General features: G+C 52.7%; 1 protein-coding gene across 1 annotated transcript in view; it reads right to left on the bottom strand.

Annotated features, from left to right (window-relative positions):
• LOC141198616 (uncharacterized) overlaps positions 1–15,548 on the bottom strand; it is a 40,264-nt gene extending 24,716 nt beyond the window's left edge. Inside the window, exon 1 of the mRNA XM_073663049.1 lies at positions 15,464–15,548. The gene's annotated coding sequence lies outside the window, so the exon portion shown is untranslated. The remainder of the gene's footprint in view (positions 1–15,463) is intronic.
• Positions 15,549–15,848: the final 300 nt, after the last annotated feature.

A 15,848-nucleotide genomic window follows, 5' to 3' on the forward strand; every position in this document is an offset into this window, starting at 1 on the left:
TGACCGAGAACGAAGAGAGAGGCGGGTCCGTGAGCAGCGGCTGCAAATAAAAAGTGCAGAACAAAAGAGCCGGACCCGAAGGAACCCCCGTGCAGCCCACGGTCCCCGTGCCACCGGGACTGTAATTAAATTCCAGTTGCAGCACGGTTGGGGCTTCATCAGAGATCATCACACCCCCGGCGACGTCTTCGTGACCAGAAGAGATGTTGAGTCCCACCTACCGGAGGGACACAGAGGTCGTGACCTATACCTGGGTGACGAGGTCACATTCACCCGGCACCAATGTGCCAAAGGACCCTATGCCCTTCATGTACACCGTTTGACAGAGGAAGAGCTGAGGTGTCAGGAGGAGCAAGAGGACCCGGACGGGTCTGAGGAGTACAGGGAGGAAGCATCAGGAGGACGCCGTTACTAGAGTACGGTAAAAAGAACTGTGCATAGTTACCCGTCGGGGTACAGGAACTGTTACCATTATAGTCCCCGTTGGGACCAGCAAATTAAACTGTTACCCGTATGTTCCTTCTTCCCACTGACCGAGGACTGAGAGCGGTCATTCCTTCCTTAATCCCACTGGTCGAGGACTGAGAGCGGCCATACCTCCCCTTGTATATAGTTGCGCTTTCTAAGGCGCCCCCTACTGGTTTTATAGGAAAGCTGTGTTTTTCTTGAAGAGACTGTTGCACTTTACCCGGTCGCAAGTTGCACCGTGGCCGGAGGAACAAGAATGTTTACTATGAAAAGTTTTATATGAAAAGTTTTATGCTGATGATATATATAGTGTTTTGTATGTTTATGATGTTTTTGAAAAAAAATTTGTATGTTTGTGGATGTTTTTATTCCTTTACAGCCCGAGGACGTGCTGTGGTTTACCAGGGGGGAATGTAGCACCCTGAGGACTCGGCTGCTACAGGGGTATTACACCTCAAGCCAGAGGTGTGGTATTCCACTCCCGGGTAAGGATGGAGTGTGGAACTGAGCTAGTAGGCTGCATGCACTACATACATCCCATTTTCGGGGGACAGAACGACGGTACTCCCACCAGTATATGTGCAGGTACAACAGCGTCTGTCCCTGGCTGGAGTGGGAGGGGGGTGGAACATCCCAGTAGTGTAGGGGCAGATAGGGGGAGTAGTCTGGGTAAAGATAGGAGCTCATTGGGTGCTGGTCACCTGAGCTCACACATAGAGGGAATATATAAGGTGGGCACCATCTAGTTGCAGGGAGAAGAAGAGTCTGGGAGAAGAAGAGTCTAGGAGAGCCTGAGCAGAGCAGAGGAGCTCGGCCAGGAGGGCTGACAGGGAGCCGTGGCTCCGGCTGGGCCCAGCTCCAGAACAGAGCCTGCAGAGAGAGAGAGAGGAGTAGGAAGGACCCAGAGAGGAAACAAGAAGAGAACCCCAAGATCCCAGAATAAGGACAGAAGGGTGAAGGGTTGGCGGACAAGGGTACCGGATCCCAAGCCGGCAGAGGCCAAAACAAACCTTAGCCAGGAACCGGAGGTCGTGGTCAGGATCTGCCACGACCCTCACCAAATCCACTAGAAAGGCACACCAAGTATAGGGTCAGGGAGCCCAGAGGAGGGTTGACCACCAAGAGACCCGAGGGAGCCGGCCAAAAGTGGATCCCTGGTGGGAACGGCCAGAGGAAGGGAGAGTCAGAAAGGAGCTCAGAACCACGCTCCGGAATTGCCTGGGGGTTGGCCGAGTCCAGGACCTGGTCGACGCAGCACGGCTCGGGTGGTCACTCAAGGCCAGAGTGACTAAAAGAACACCAGTAAGTAAAAACCCTGAACTGCATCTCCCGACTCTGAGTCTTCTTACTGCACCGTCACAACCCCCACCATCTACACCTGCTGCCCTGAGGCCATACCCCTCCCGTTGGGGGTTATACCATCCCTGCTGCACATATACCACCGGCCTCAGCGGACTGCTCTGCAGCGGCGGCTTCAAAGCCGCACTCAACGGGTGGCGTAGTCGACAATCAAGCTAACATCTACTGCCATAGACTGCCACTTAGTTTGACACCCTGGGCACGGACCGGGTCACCGCCACAAGGACTACTACCCCCATCGAGATCCGGCTCCGGGTATCCCCTACAGCACTGGCCCAGGGGGCGCGTCACATGCACGCCAGGAGGAGGGCAGAGGTTATGGCAGAACTGCAGTGCTTGCACGCTCTACTCTTCTACTTCCCTGCCGGCCTCCACCTGACCTGCTTCTGTTCCTCTCTAGCTCCACGTGTCATCCTTTGCCCGCAGTCCCTTCATCTCCTCTGCTCTCCAGCCTCAGCCCTGCTCCCGTCCTGCACTGTACTCCGCAGCAGCCCCTTCATCCATGTTCCGCTCCTCCTCTCTGTGTCATCCTCTGCCTGCAGTCCCTTCATCTCCTCTGCTCTCCAGCCTCAGCCCTGCTCCCGTCCTGCACTGTACTCCGCAGCAGCCCCTTCATCCATGGCCTCCTCCTCCTCTCTGTGTCATCCTTTGCACGCAGTCCCTTCATCTCCTCTGCTCTCCAGCTTCAGCCCTGCTCCCGTCCTGCACTGTACTCCGCAGCAGCCCCTTCATCCATGTTCCGCTCCTCCTCTCTGTGTCATCCTTTGCCCACAGTCCCTTCATCTCCTCTGCTCTCCAGCCTCAGCCCTGCTCCTGTCCTGCACTGTACTCCGCAGCAGCCCCTTCATCCATGGCCCCCTCCTCCTCTCTGTGTCATCCTCTGCCAGCAGTCCCTTCATCTCCTCTGCTCTCCAGCCTCAGCCCTGCACCCATCGTGCACTGTACTAAGTAGCAGCCCCTTCATCCATGGCCCACTCCTCCTCTCTGTGTCATCCTCTGCCCGCAGTCCCTTCATTTCCTCTGCTCTCCAGCCTCAGCCCTGCTCCCATCCTGCATTGTACTCCGCAGCAGCCCCTTCATCCATGGCCCTCTCCTCCTCTCTGTGTCATCCTTTGCCCGCAGTCCCTTCATCTCCTCTGCTCTCCAGCCTCAGCCCTGCTCCCGTCCTGCATTGTACTCCGCAGCAGCCCCTTCATCCATGGCCCCCTCCCAGGGCCGGCTCCAGGTTTTTCTGGGCCCCGGGCGAAAGAGTCTCAGTGGGCCCTTTTAACACATACCACGATTCATGATGCAGAGATACGGCGGAGAAATATATATATATATATATATAGTACACAGGGCCCAGCCTGCCCCCTCATCCTTCACATATGCAGACACGCGCACACACGGTACGCAGACATATGCACGCACACACGGTACGCAGACATATGCACGCACACACGGTACGCAGACATATCCACGCACAAACGGTACGCAGACATATGCACGCACACACGGTACGCAGACATATGCACGCACACACGGTACGCAGACATATGCACGCACACACGGTACACAGACATATGCACGCACACACGGTACACAGACATATGCACGCACACACGGTACACAGACATATGCACGCACACACGGTACACAGACATATGCACACACACACGGTACACAGACATATGCACGCACACACGGTACACAGACATATGCATGCACACACGGTACGCAGACATATGCACGCACACACGGTACGCAGACATATGCACGCACACACGGTACGCAGACACATGCACGCACACACGGTACGCAGACACATGCACGCACACACGGTACGCAGACACATGCACGCACACGGTACGCAGACACATGCACGCACACACACACGGTACACAGATATGTACACATACAGACATACACACATTTTTACAAAAATTCTTAAAGACATATATAAAACAGACAAATATATATACACAGTCATACACACTGACATTCACATACATGCACTCACACAGACCCATTGCAAATATTTTTAATATGGGGATTGGGGAAGCCTCACTCACCTGTCCCCGGTCCAGTGTCCTGTCCAGCAGCTCCTCAGGTATGGGGCAGTGCAGGGCCCCCGGCGTGTCACAGACTTCATGGCCCTGGAACATCAGAGGGGCCCACTTGCGGTCGGGTCCGGGCCCCTCCCGCCCATCTGTGCAGGACCTCCGCTCCGACGGTGTTTGATTGCTGGCACTCCCCCCGACATGGCCGCGCGCTGTCCGGCTGTGTCTGCTAGTAATGATGCGGCAGGGGCGACACACAAGCACAATTAAAGGTGCAGTGCCGTCGACCCTGCCGCGTCATTACTAGCAGACACAGCCGGACAGCGCGTGGCCGTGTCTGGGGGGAGTGCCGGCAATCAAGCAGCGCCTGCGTCCCTGAACAGGTGCCGAGGAAGCGGCCAGGGCCCCGACAGTGAGTGGGCGGTGGGCCCCTCTGATTTTCCAGGGCCCCGGCACTTGCCCGGGTACGCCGGGTGCTGACGCCGGCCCTGCCCCCTCCTCCTCTCTGTGTCATCCTTTGCCCGCTGTCCCTTCATCTCCTCTGCTCTCCAGCCTCAGCCCTGCTCCCGTCCTGCACTGTACTCTGCAGCAGCCCCTTCATCCATGGCCCCCTCCTCCGCTCTCCATGTCCTCCCTATGTTCCGCAGCGGGCAGCCTGTCACACTCTGCTGCTCACCTTCTGACCTGATCTTCTGCCTCTCTTCACCCCACACGACCCCAGCGTTCCTTATGGCTGCAGCACCCCCTCTCCTACCATCAAGCAACTGTGGTCACCCTCAAGCAGGATCTTCAGCCTCACAGCACCTGGACTCTGCTAAATATCGCTGCTATTAACCCCTTGTTCTCCGTAGGGATAGTTAGTGATGGGCGGTGGACTCTTATTAATGTATGTATTTTTTTAGGTAAGTGGGTGGGAAGTATAATTAGGTTATTGTGGGGCTAATTATATATTATTATTGTGTACTGTGTTAGTGCGGTAATTAGTAGTATAATAACTGAAGACTTGTGTGTAATAAATATCTTTCATTGATACACGGCTTCATCTCAGTTAGTCGCCGTTCAGTATAGTTTATAGCAAGGGAATCAGAGTACGTAACATGTGAGGTATTAGCCGGATATTGGTTACTGATGGTCAAGGCTGGCATTAATGATTAATATACGGAATACCGCCCTGTAACAAAGGGTAAATTGAAAACGCTTTGCTATCTTCTTATAGCCTTCTCCTGCTTTGTGGCCTCCACCATTTTCATTTTCAGAGTGCTAGGCAGCTGCTTAGAAGAACCCAAGGCTGCGTTTTAATGGCACAAGGTTAGAGGAGGTTTTTATAAATCTGGGAAATTTGCATCACCTGGCCTTTCCTTATGATGATAGTGAACAAGCCATAACCCTAAGGTATGTGCGCACATTGAGTATTTGCTGCAGAAATTTCGGCAACGTTTCTGCATCTCTTGGCAGCAAAAACACAGCGGCTAATTAAGGTCAGAAACCTTGGTCAAACTGAGTCTCCACAATACAGCCGTGATGTAGTGACGTCTTTGTGCCTGCTGTGCACGGAGTCTCAGACTCACAGGCGAAGGCTGAATGGTGGATCAGGGAGCTTTCAACTCCTGATTCACTATTCTATTCAATGGTATCACCGTCATGGGAATGTGGATGTCGCTGAAACTGTGATGATGGGGAAGGAGAGGGAGCCCAATGACTTGTTGTGGATCTATATAAACAGATGTAAGCAATGATGCTGCTGAATAATTGATACAGTCACTACCTTACCCTATCCTGTACCTAAACAAAGCTGATACTGCCTAACCGCGCAGGTTGGCACTCTAAGGAACAACAATGGCACCTCTGCTCACTGATGGCTGTCCGTCAGACTCCCTGGTTAACTCTGATATATATATCAAAAAAATACACTGATACATTAAATAGGATCAGATATGTCTCAAGGTATATATAAAGGAAAGGGTATGATAGTCATCAGAGAATGTTTCAATAATCTGCCTCAATGCGTTTATCCAACAGGTTCATCAGGAGGCTTGATACAGGGATGATAATTCATGATGTTCAACATAGTGTGCCTAATAGCCAGGTGTCCATGTATAAATATCCCACTTCATGCAAAACCCCTCCTAGACTAGGAGACCCATTCCCATTCCTAGAGGTGAATTGTCACAGGACATATAGAATGGAGTCTGTCTACAATAATGTACAGCGTCTGTGCTACTTCTCATGAGCTAGAGGTCCTATAATGTCCATCCCCTAGTGTGCATGTCTGGAAGTGACGCACTTTACACTGAAACGCCAGATAAACTGATTGCCGCCGCGCCACTCATACCCGTGACTGCGCATGCCTGTAGTTATGCACTCCATGCCAGAGCGCATCTAGGGTCATTGTCAGCGATTGTGCACACCTGGATGTGTGTATTCTATGCCGGAGAGCATTACAGTCTCCTATGTACGACTGTGCATGCGTTCCACTCCGGAGCACATAATGAATTTGGGTTGCGTTCCAGCAATATAGAAAAGTCCTCTATCTGAGATCAGCGTCAAGGGAGACTAAAAACAAGTATTTCACATCCTCCCATCATGCAATAGGCATGTAGATCTACTTTATCACTTCATAAAATATGGGATGGTGGCCCACAAAATATTCCTAAATGGCCAAATTTCACCCCTATTGCATAATTAGAGATACACGAGGAACACCACACTTGTTAGTTACTAAATAGTATAAGTGGGATGTAGCGTCGGCGTCCCTGCCTCCTGCTAGGCAGGGACGCTGTTCCCCTCACCTCTCCGCTCCGTGCCCGGTGTCTTCCTCCCGCTCTGCTGGCAGCGCGCGCTCCTCCCCGGTCACCGTGCTTAGGGCGCGCGCGCGCTCCCCCTCTCTTAAAGAGGCCGCGCACGCCGCTCTAAGGAGTCCCCGGCCAATGGCCGGAGGACCTCTCCATATATAAGGCACCTCCTCCAAGATGGAGGTGCCCGAGCAATGTTGTTGCAAAGCCTTCACTCTGCTTCAGCCCTCAGGTCCCGTTACCAGTTACCTGCCAGATTCCTGCTTGTTACCTGCCAGTCACCTGCCAGATTCCTGCCTGTTACCTGCCAGTCACCTGCCAGATACCTGCTTGATACCTGCCTGATATCCGCTTACCTGCTTGCAAGCCTGCGGTCCGACGGTCTGCGTTCCGACACCTGTCAGTCTGTCTATGGACCAGCCTGTCCGCTCACCTGGGAGCGCTCACCTGCTACCTGCCTACTAGCCTACCTGGAGGCTCTGCCGTCACTTGCCGTGACCACCTGCCTGTCCAGAGACTCTTGCCCGCTCACCTGGGAGCGCTCACCTGCTACTTGCCTGCTAGCCTACCTGGAGGCTCTGCCGTCACTTGCAGTGACCACCTGCCTGTCCAGAGACTCTTGCCCGCTCACCTGGGAGCGTCCACCTGCTACCTGCCTGCTAGCCTACCTGGAGGTTCTGCCGTCACTTGCCGTGACCACCTGCCTGTCTAGAGACTCTTGCCCGCTCACCTGGGAGCGTCCACCTGCTACCTGTCTGCTAGTCTACCTGGAGGCGCTGCCGTCACTTGCCGTGACCACCTGCCTGTCCAGAGACTCTTGCCCACTCACCTGGGAGCATCCACCTGCTACCTGTCTGCTAGTCTACCTGGAGGTTCTGCCGTCACTTGCCGTGACTACCTGCCTGTCCAGAGACTCCTGCCCGCTCACCTGGGAGCGCTCACCAGCCACCTGCCTGCTGTACTTCTACCCAGAGACTGTCCCTGTCACTTGCCGTGACTACCTGCCCTTCTACCCAGAGACTGTCCCTGTCACTTGCCGTGACTACCTGCCCGCCTTCCCTGGGTGTCACCCGCTTCCTTACAAGGACTGCCCCTTTGTATAGTTGCTCTGTGGTTCCACCTCCCAGACCCGTTACAGTTTGCTCGGGCCATGGAACCCGGTGGCACCCAAGCTCCCTCGCTCTCGGACCTATGTCATGAACTGTCCCAGCAGAGGTCCCAACAGGAGTCCATCCTGAGTCACCTGCGGAATGTCAACTCTCGCCTGGACACTCTGACTGCTCCACCAGCAACCACCGCTAGTGTCATGACTCGCAACCCGGCAGCGCCGCTGCCCACCAATACCATGGTATCCTGCCCCGGACCCCGGCTTTCTGCACCTCCTCGCTTTGGAGGCGATCCCGCTCAAGCTCGGGGCTTCATAAACCAGTGCACCCTGCACTTTGAACTCCTGTCCCACCAGTTTATCTCCGACCGGGCCAAAGTAGCCTTCTTTATGTCCCATCTCACGGGGGAGGCACTGGCTTGGCTAAATCCTCTATGGGAGAGAGGAGACCCCTGGTGTCCGACCTGCCAGCCTTTCTCACGGCTTTCCGGAAAGTCTTCGACGAACCCGGACGGAAGACCTCATCCGCATCATCTCTGCTACGCCTCCATCAAGGAAATCTCACCGTGGGTCAATATGCCATACGGTTCCGTACCCTTGCTTCGGAGCTGGCCTGGGATAATGACGCCCTGGTGTCTGTCTTCTGGGAGGGTCTGTCCGGCCGTATTAAAGATGAACTCGCCGGTCGGGACATTCCTACCACTCTCGACGACTTAATAACACTTGACATCCGGTTCCAGGAGCGCGCCAAAGAGGTCACCCGTGAGAGGAGGTTTCCACGTCTAGCCCCTACCTTCCAGAAACCCGTCACTCCCTCCGTTACTCCCCAGGCACACTCACCTGAACCTATGCAGGTCGACCAGACCAAGATGGTCAAAACCCGTCAAGACTTACGCCGTGCCGAGGGGAGCTGCTTCTACTGTGGCAGTAAGGAGCACCGGATCCGTTCCTGCCCAGAGAGGTCGGGAAACGCCTGTGTCTAGGATCGCTCAGAGAGGTCGCCCTAGAGAAAAGTAAACCCTCTCCATCCCTGATGCTGTCAGTCTCTATCATCTGCGGAGAGAACCGCTATTTTGAACTGGCTCAACTTGACTCAGGAGCTGCTGGAAATCTCATCTCTCAATCCCTGGTAGAAAAATACCGTATTCCCACCAAACCTCTGGCCGTACCTTTATCTGTGGCCGCCGTGGATGGGGGCCTCTTACCACATCCCATCCAACTCATCACCGAATCTCTAACTCTACAGGTGGGAATGCTGCATTCTGAGAGCATCTCCTTTCATGTTCTGCCTGGACTCTCTCACGCACTCTTGCTAGGCCTACCTTGGCTCCAGAAACATGCACCCGTGCTTGAATGGCAGACCGGAGAAGTCCTTCGCTGGGGACAGGACTGCCATAAGACTTGTCTAGTTCCCGTTCATCCTGCTCGTCCTTCTCCTACCCCAGTCAATCTACCCGGTCTACCGGTTCCCTATTGGTCTTATGCGGATGTCTTCAATAAAAAAGAAGCAGAGACATTACCCCCTCATAGACCATACGACTGCCCGATCGACTTGATACCCGGCTCTACTCCTCCCCGTGGGCGTATCTACCCTTTGTCCGCTGCAGAGACCCCGTCCATGTCAGAATATATTGAGGAGAATCTGGCCCGGGGATTTATTCGGAAATCTACCTCCCTGGCGGGAGCAGGCTTCTTCTTCGTCAAAAAGAAGGACGGCTCACTCCGTCCATGTATAGATTATAGAGGCCTTAACCAGATTGCAGTGAAGAATAAATACCCCCTCCCGCTCATTGCTGAATTATTTGACCGTCTGAGGGGGGCTAGAATCTTCACCAAACTGGATCTCCGTGGGGCGTATAACCTGGTCCGTATCCGTCAGGGGGATGAGTGGAAGACGGCATTCAACACCCGGGACGGCCACTATGAGTACCTTGTAATGCCCTTCGGTCTCTGTAACGCTCCTGCCATCTTTCAAGAGTTGGTCAATGACATCTTCCGTGACCTTCTCTACTCCTGCGTGGTTGTGTACCTGGACGACATCTTGGTCTTCTCTCCGGACCTTCCTACTCACCCGAGGGATGTTCGTCAGGTCCTGCTCAGGCTCAGGCAGAACCACCTCTACGCTAAATATGAGAAGTGCATCTTTGAGCAGACCTCTCTTCCATTTCTGGGCTACATAATCTCTCAGACCGGCCTACAAATGGATCCTGAGAAACTGTCTGCCATCCAGAAGTGGCCCCGACCAGAGGGGTTGAAGGCTATTCAGCGGTTCCTGGGCTTCGCCAACTATTACCACCTCTTCATACCGCACTACTCTTCCCGGACTGCCCCTATCTCTGCGCTCACCCGTAAGGGTACTAATCCCAGAGAATGGCCGCCCGAAGCAGAGGAAGCCTTTCTTTCCTTAAAACAGGCTTTCTCCTCCGCCCCGGTGCTGCATCATCCGGACGGCAACAAACGATTCTTCCTAGAAGTTGACGCTTCCTCCTCCGGAGCCGGGGCGGTACTTACCCAAAAATCATCTTCCGTAAGAATGGTAACCTGCGGCTTTTTCTCCAAACTCTTCTCCTCTTCTGAGCGCAATTATTCTATAGGAGACCGAGAATTATTGGCCATTAAGCTGGCACTGGAGGAGTGGCATTACCTGCTCGAGGGGGCTCTTCACCCGGTAATAATTTACACAGACCACAAGAACTTGGCCTATCTCCAGAACGCCCAGAGACTTAACCCGCGCCAAGCCCGGTGGTCCTTGTTTTTTGCCCGCTTTGATTTCGTTCTTCATTTTCGCCCGGCTGACAAAAACATCAAAGCTGACGTCTTGTCCCGATCCTTCCTGGTGTCTGATCTTGAGGAGGAGCCTAAACACATCATCGATCCCGCCAGAGTAATGCAGGTGGCCCCCGTGAGTCTAAATCGTCTCCCTCCCGGTAAGACGTTCGTAACGGTACCTGATCGGGAGAAGATCCTACACTGGGGTCACTCGTCTAAGCTAGCTGGCCACGCCGGTCAGAAAAAGACCCTCCAGCTTATTACCCGGCTCTACTGGTGGCCTACCCTGCACAAGGACGTAATAGACTTTGTTTCTGCCTGTGTGTCCTGCGCCCGCAACAAGGTTCCGAGACACCTGCCAGCTGGTCGCCTTCTTCCTCTTCCAGTAACTGCTGCCCCCTGGCAGCATATAGCTATGGACTTCATAACAGATCTCCCTGTCTCTGCCGGTTGTACGGTCATTTGGGTGGTCGCTGACCGCTTTTCCAAAATGGCTCATTTCATTCCCCTGCCAGGCTTCCCGTCTGCACCCGAGCTGGCTAAAGACTTTATCCGCCACATCTTCCGTCTCCATGGCCTGCCCCTCCACATCGTGTCGGATCGTGGGGTTCAGTTCACCTCACGCTTCTGGAGAGCCACATGTAAGCTGCTAGACGTCACCCTGGACTTCTCCTCCGCTTACCACCCACAGTCCAATGGTCAAGTGGAGCGGATCAATCAGATCCTGACCAGTTACCTCCGGCACTTCGTTAATGCCCACCATTCAGACTGGGTGGATCTCCTACCATGGGCCGAATTCTCTTACAATAATCACGAGAGCGAATCTTCCTCCAAATCCCCGTTTTTTGTAGTCTTCGGTCAGCATCCTCGGATCCCATTTCCCGTCTCCACCTCGGTGGACAATCCGGCTGCGGAATCTCTCGTTAGCAAATTTTCCTCCATTTGGCAGAGTACCTGATCCGCACTCCTTCAGTCATCCGAGCGGATGAAAAAACACGCTGACAAAAAACGCCTGGATCCTCCACAATTCCATCCTGAGATAAAGTCTGGCTCTCGTCCAAGTATGTCCGGCTCAAGATTCCTTCCTACAAGTTAGGGCCTCGGTTCATCGGCCCACTGGAGGTTATCAAACAGATCAACCCGGTGGCCTATAAATTGAAACTCCCGGCCAACTTGCGGATCCCTAACTCCTTCCATGTATCTCTCCTCAAACCCGTGGTACTTAACTCTTTTTCCAAGTCTACAGGTACGCCTCCTGCTCCGGTTTCCGCTGAAAACGAGTTTGAGGTAGAGAACATTCTGGCCACCAAAAGGGTAAGAGGAAAGACCTTTTTTCTAGTAGATTGGAAGGGGTTTGGTCCTGAGGAGAGAACATGGGAGCCCCGGGAGAACATACATGCCCCTCTCATCCTTGGTAAATTTCTGTCTGGCCTAAAAAAGGGGGGGCCTAAAGGGGGGGGTACTGTAGCGTCGGCGTCCCTGCCTTCTGCTAGGCAGGGACGCTGTTCCTCTCACCTCTCTGCTCCGTGCCCGGCGTCTTCCTCCCGCTCTGCTGGCAGCGCGCGCTCCTCCCCTGGTCACTGTGCTTAGGGTGCGCGTGCGCGCTCCCCCTCTCTTAAAGGGGCCGCGCGCGCCGCTCTAAGGAGTCCCCGGCCAATGGCCGGAGGACCTCTCCATATATAAGGCACCTCCTCCAAGATGGAGGTGCCCGAGCAATGTTGTTGCAAAGCCTTCACTCTGCTTCAGCCCTCAGGTCCCGTTACCAGTTACCTGCCAGTCACCTGCCAGATTCCTGCTTGTTACCTGCCAGTCACCTGCCAGATTCCTGCCTGTTACCTGCCAGTCACCTGCCAGATACCTGCTTGATACCTGTCTGATATCCGCTTACCTGCTTGCAAGCCTGCGGTCCGACGGTCTGCGTTCCGACACCTGTCAGTCTGTCTATGGACCAGCCTGTCCGCTCACCTGGGAGCGCTCACCTGCTACCTGCCTGTTAGCCTACCTGGAGGCTCCGCCGTCACTTGCCGTGACCACCTGCCTGTCCAGAGACTCTTGCCCGCTCACCTGGGAGCGCTCACCTGCTACCTGCCTGCTAGCCTACCTGGAGGCTCTGCCGTCACTTGCCGTGACCACCTGCCTGTCCAGAGACTCTTGCCCGCTCACCTGGGAGCGCTCACCTGCTACCTGCCTGCTAGCCTACCTGGAGGTTCTGCCGTCACTTGCCGTGACCACCTGCCTGTCCAGAGACTCTTGCCCGCTCACCTGGGAGCGTCCACCTGCTACCTGTCTGCTAGTCTACCTGGAGGCTCTGCCGTCACTTGCCGTGACCACCTGCCTGTCCAGAGACTCTTGCCCGCTCACCTGGGAGCATCCACCTGCTACCTGTCTGCTAGTCTACCTGGAGGTTCTGCCGTCACTTGCCGTGACCACCTGCCTGTCCAGAGACTCTCGCCCGCTCACCTGGAAGCGCTCACCAGCCACCTGCCTGCTGTCCTTCTACCCAGAGACTGTCCCTGTCACTTGCCGTGACTACCTGCCCTTCTACCCAGAGACTGTCCCTGTCACTTGCCGTGACTACCTGCCCGCCTTCCCTGGGTGTCACCCGCTTCCTTACAAGGACTGCCCCTTTGTATAGTTGCTCTGTGGTTCCACCTCCCAGACCCGTTACATGGGATATAACTGATAAGAAATAATTCTGATATAGAAGCTCAGATATCTCGATGAAGTAAAACAATATGTGAACCTCATTCACAGGGAACTGAGTAGCAATGGGTAGAGTATAAAATCCAAAAATGTAATCCAGAATGGGGCTGTATTCACACAAAACAGGCATAGGAAATTTGCTCATTGAGTCACTTAGTGGCTAGTGAATAATGTCTAAAAATCCACTCACTTTCCTTTTTGAGGATACATCTATTGTGATCACCTCCTCTCACGTTGGGATTAACCATCTCAATGATACAAAAGGAGATGTCTCCGGTTTCACATCTATGTACACTGTTCATGAGTCTCGCTAATGGGATGTCCTGACCATGGCGTGTATCGCGCAAATGCCCCTCTCCCCCACCCTCCTAACTAACTAACTCTTGGTCGTGCATACATAATCTAGGGGGCAGGTGCAAGTGGCCATATATGCAAGTCCTGAGGTTTTACAGTTGGAATAGTCCTTCTAGAAAAAGGAGGAACTCGAGAAAGATTTGCATGGTCTCATCCAATTACATGTACAACGTTCTCCACATATAAAGAAACCGCAAACTCTTCTATCTAAGCAAGTCCCCTTGGGTGCAGGTTTTTTATAGAAACTATGCACTAAACGGTCCCTAATTGAACGACCCTTTCTGAAAGTTATTGTGAGAGTAGATCACACAGCACCCTCAGGTCCGGGTCCACCACAAGTATATCCCAGTGTTTTCTGAGGATATTAAAGATACGGTCACTCTGATTGTCACAAGTTCCTATTACTTGTGTTATCCCATCTTTTTCTTGCTCTCTTGGTTAGGTATGGAGGAGTGTCTGTCTCTCCCGTTTTTCTGCAAACAACTGTGTGAAATTCAAAATGTATTGTGGATACCTTTTTCCTTGAATTTGGTGTTCATGTCTATTGCCTGTATATTAAAATCTGTGACATTAGAACAGTTCCTTCTCAACTGTAAAAATTGTCCCTTGGGTATTCCTTTTTTTGGGGGATGGGGTGGTGACTATCCCACTTCAATAGTTTATTAGTGCTTGTAGGTTTAGGGTAGATGAGTGTCCCTAGGGTCCCATCCCGTTATTTCTTGATTAGTACATCCAGGAAAGGCAACTGGTTATAATTAACCTCTGATGTAAATCTAAGGCCCACTCTATTGATGTTGATTTCCCTGACAAATTCAAGAAATTGTTCACTCGTCTCTGACCAGAAGATAAAATTGTCCTGAATATATCTATACCATACCCCAATATATGGATGCCACCACTTATAATCATCCCTGAATATTGTGGTTTCCTCCCATCAGCTCAAACCTAGATTAGCATATGATGGGGCACAGGGGCTTCCCATCGCAGTACCCCTGAGCTGGTGAAGAACTTCCTGTCAAAAAGAAAGAACTTATGAACAAGAGTGTATTTAAGAAGATTCTCCATGAAGTCATTATTTCTGCTACACTCTATTGATCTCGATTTCAAGAAATGTCTTACTCCTCTGATATCATCCTCATGCGGTATATTACTGTACAAAGCCTCGATATCTAGTAAAGCCTGCTCCCCTACATGCATGTATACATGCTCGAGGGTATACATGGAGGGGAGCAGGCAGAGGGAAAACAAATTCCAGAGGACTTATTCCAACTGCATTACCTCAGGCGGTACTGTGGGAACATTATACTATGTGGGGGCATCATATATACTGCATAAGGGGCATAATGGGGGCATTACACTGTGTGGGGGCATCATACATCCTGCATAAGGGGCATAATGGGGGCATTACACTGTGTGGGGGCATCATACATCCTGCATAAGGGGCATAATGGGGGCATTACACTGTGTGGGGGCATCATACATCCTGCATAAGGGGCATAATGGGGGCATTACACTGTGTGGGGGCATCATACATACTGCATAAGGGGCATAATGGGGGCATTACACTGTGTGGGGGCATCATACATACTGCATAAGAGGCATAATGGGAGCATTACACTGTGGGGGGCATCATACATCCTGCATAAGGGGAATAATGGGGGCATTACACTGTGGGGCCAGTAACGGGGTCCTGTACTATGAGAACAATATGTTTCCTCCCTTCCTGTCTCCATAGTTGGGTCGTATGTATCTATTACAGGAAACAGAACAAAACCTTATGATTCTTATAAAGGGGCAACACAAGACCCCAAAAGAGTCTCCGTGCTGAAGGGGTTAATGCCCCCTGCGCCCAGTAATGGGGGATCTCCACATACCTCCACCTGCAGAGCCGCCACCAAATATATGGCTGTTCTGTGCGCACAGGACCTGTGATGAGGTCACAGGAGGGGAGGAGTCAGGGGTCACATGATCAGGGGCCTCAGTGGATGCAGGACTCTGCTGTGCTGGTTGTCATAGTGCTGGATGAGCTGAAATTTATGTGTGGGGTCAGGAGGGGTTTACAGTGTGGATGTAGCAGAGCCGCTCACTGCTGTCAACAACGTTGTCAGAGTATTACGCCACTTTTACGGACTCACAATAAAACATACAAAAATGAAACCAAAATGGATTTTCCTGGGAAATATGTTAAGGAACATCCTTTCCAGGTTAATGGCTTGTATATAAGGCAAAATAAATAACCAAAAACAAAAATACTCCTCC

The sequence above is a fragment of the Phyllobates terribilis genome, unplaced genomic scaffold (genome assembly GCF_046119375.1).
Source record: "Phyllobates terribilis strain yellow unplaced genomic scaffold, ASM4611937v1 Scaffold_98__1_contigs__length_5973952, whole genome shotgun sequence".
Classification (NCBI taxonomy): Eukaryota; Metazoa; Chordata; class Amphibia; order Anura; family Dendrobatidae; genus Phyllobates; species Phyllobates terribilis.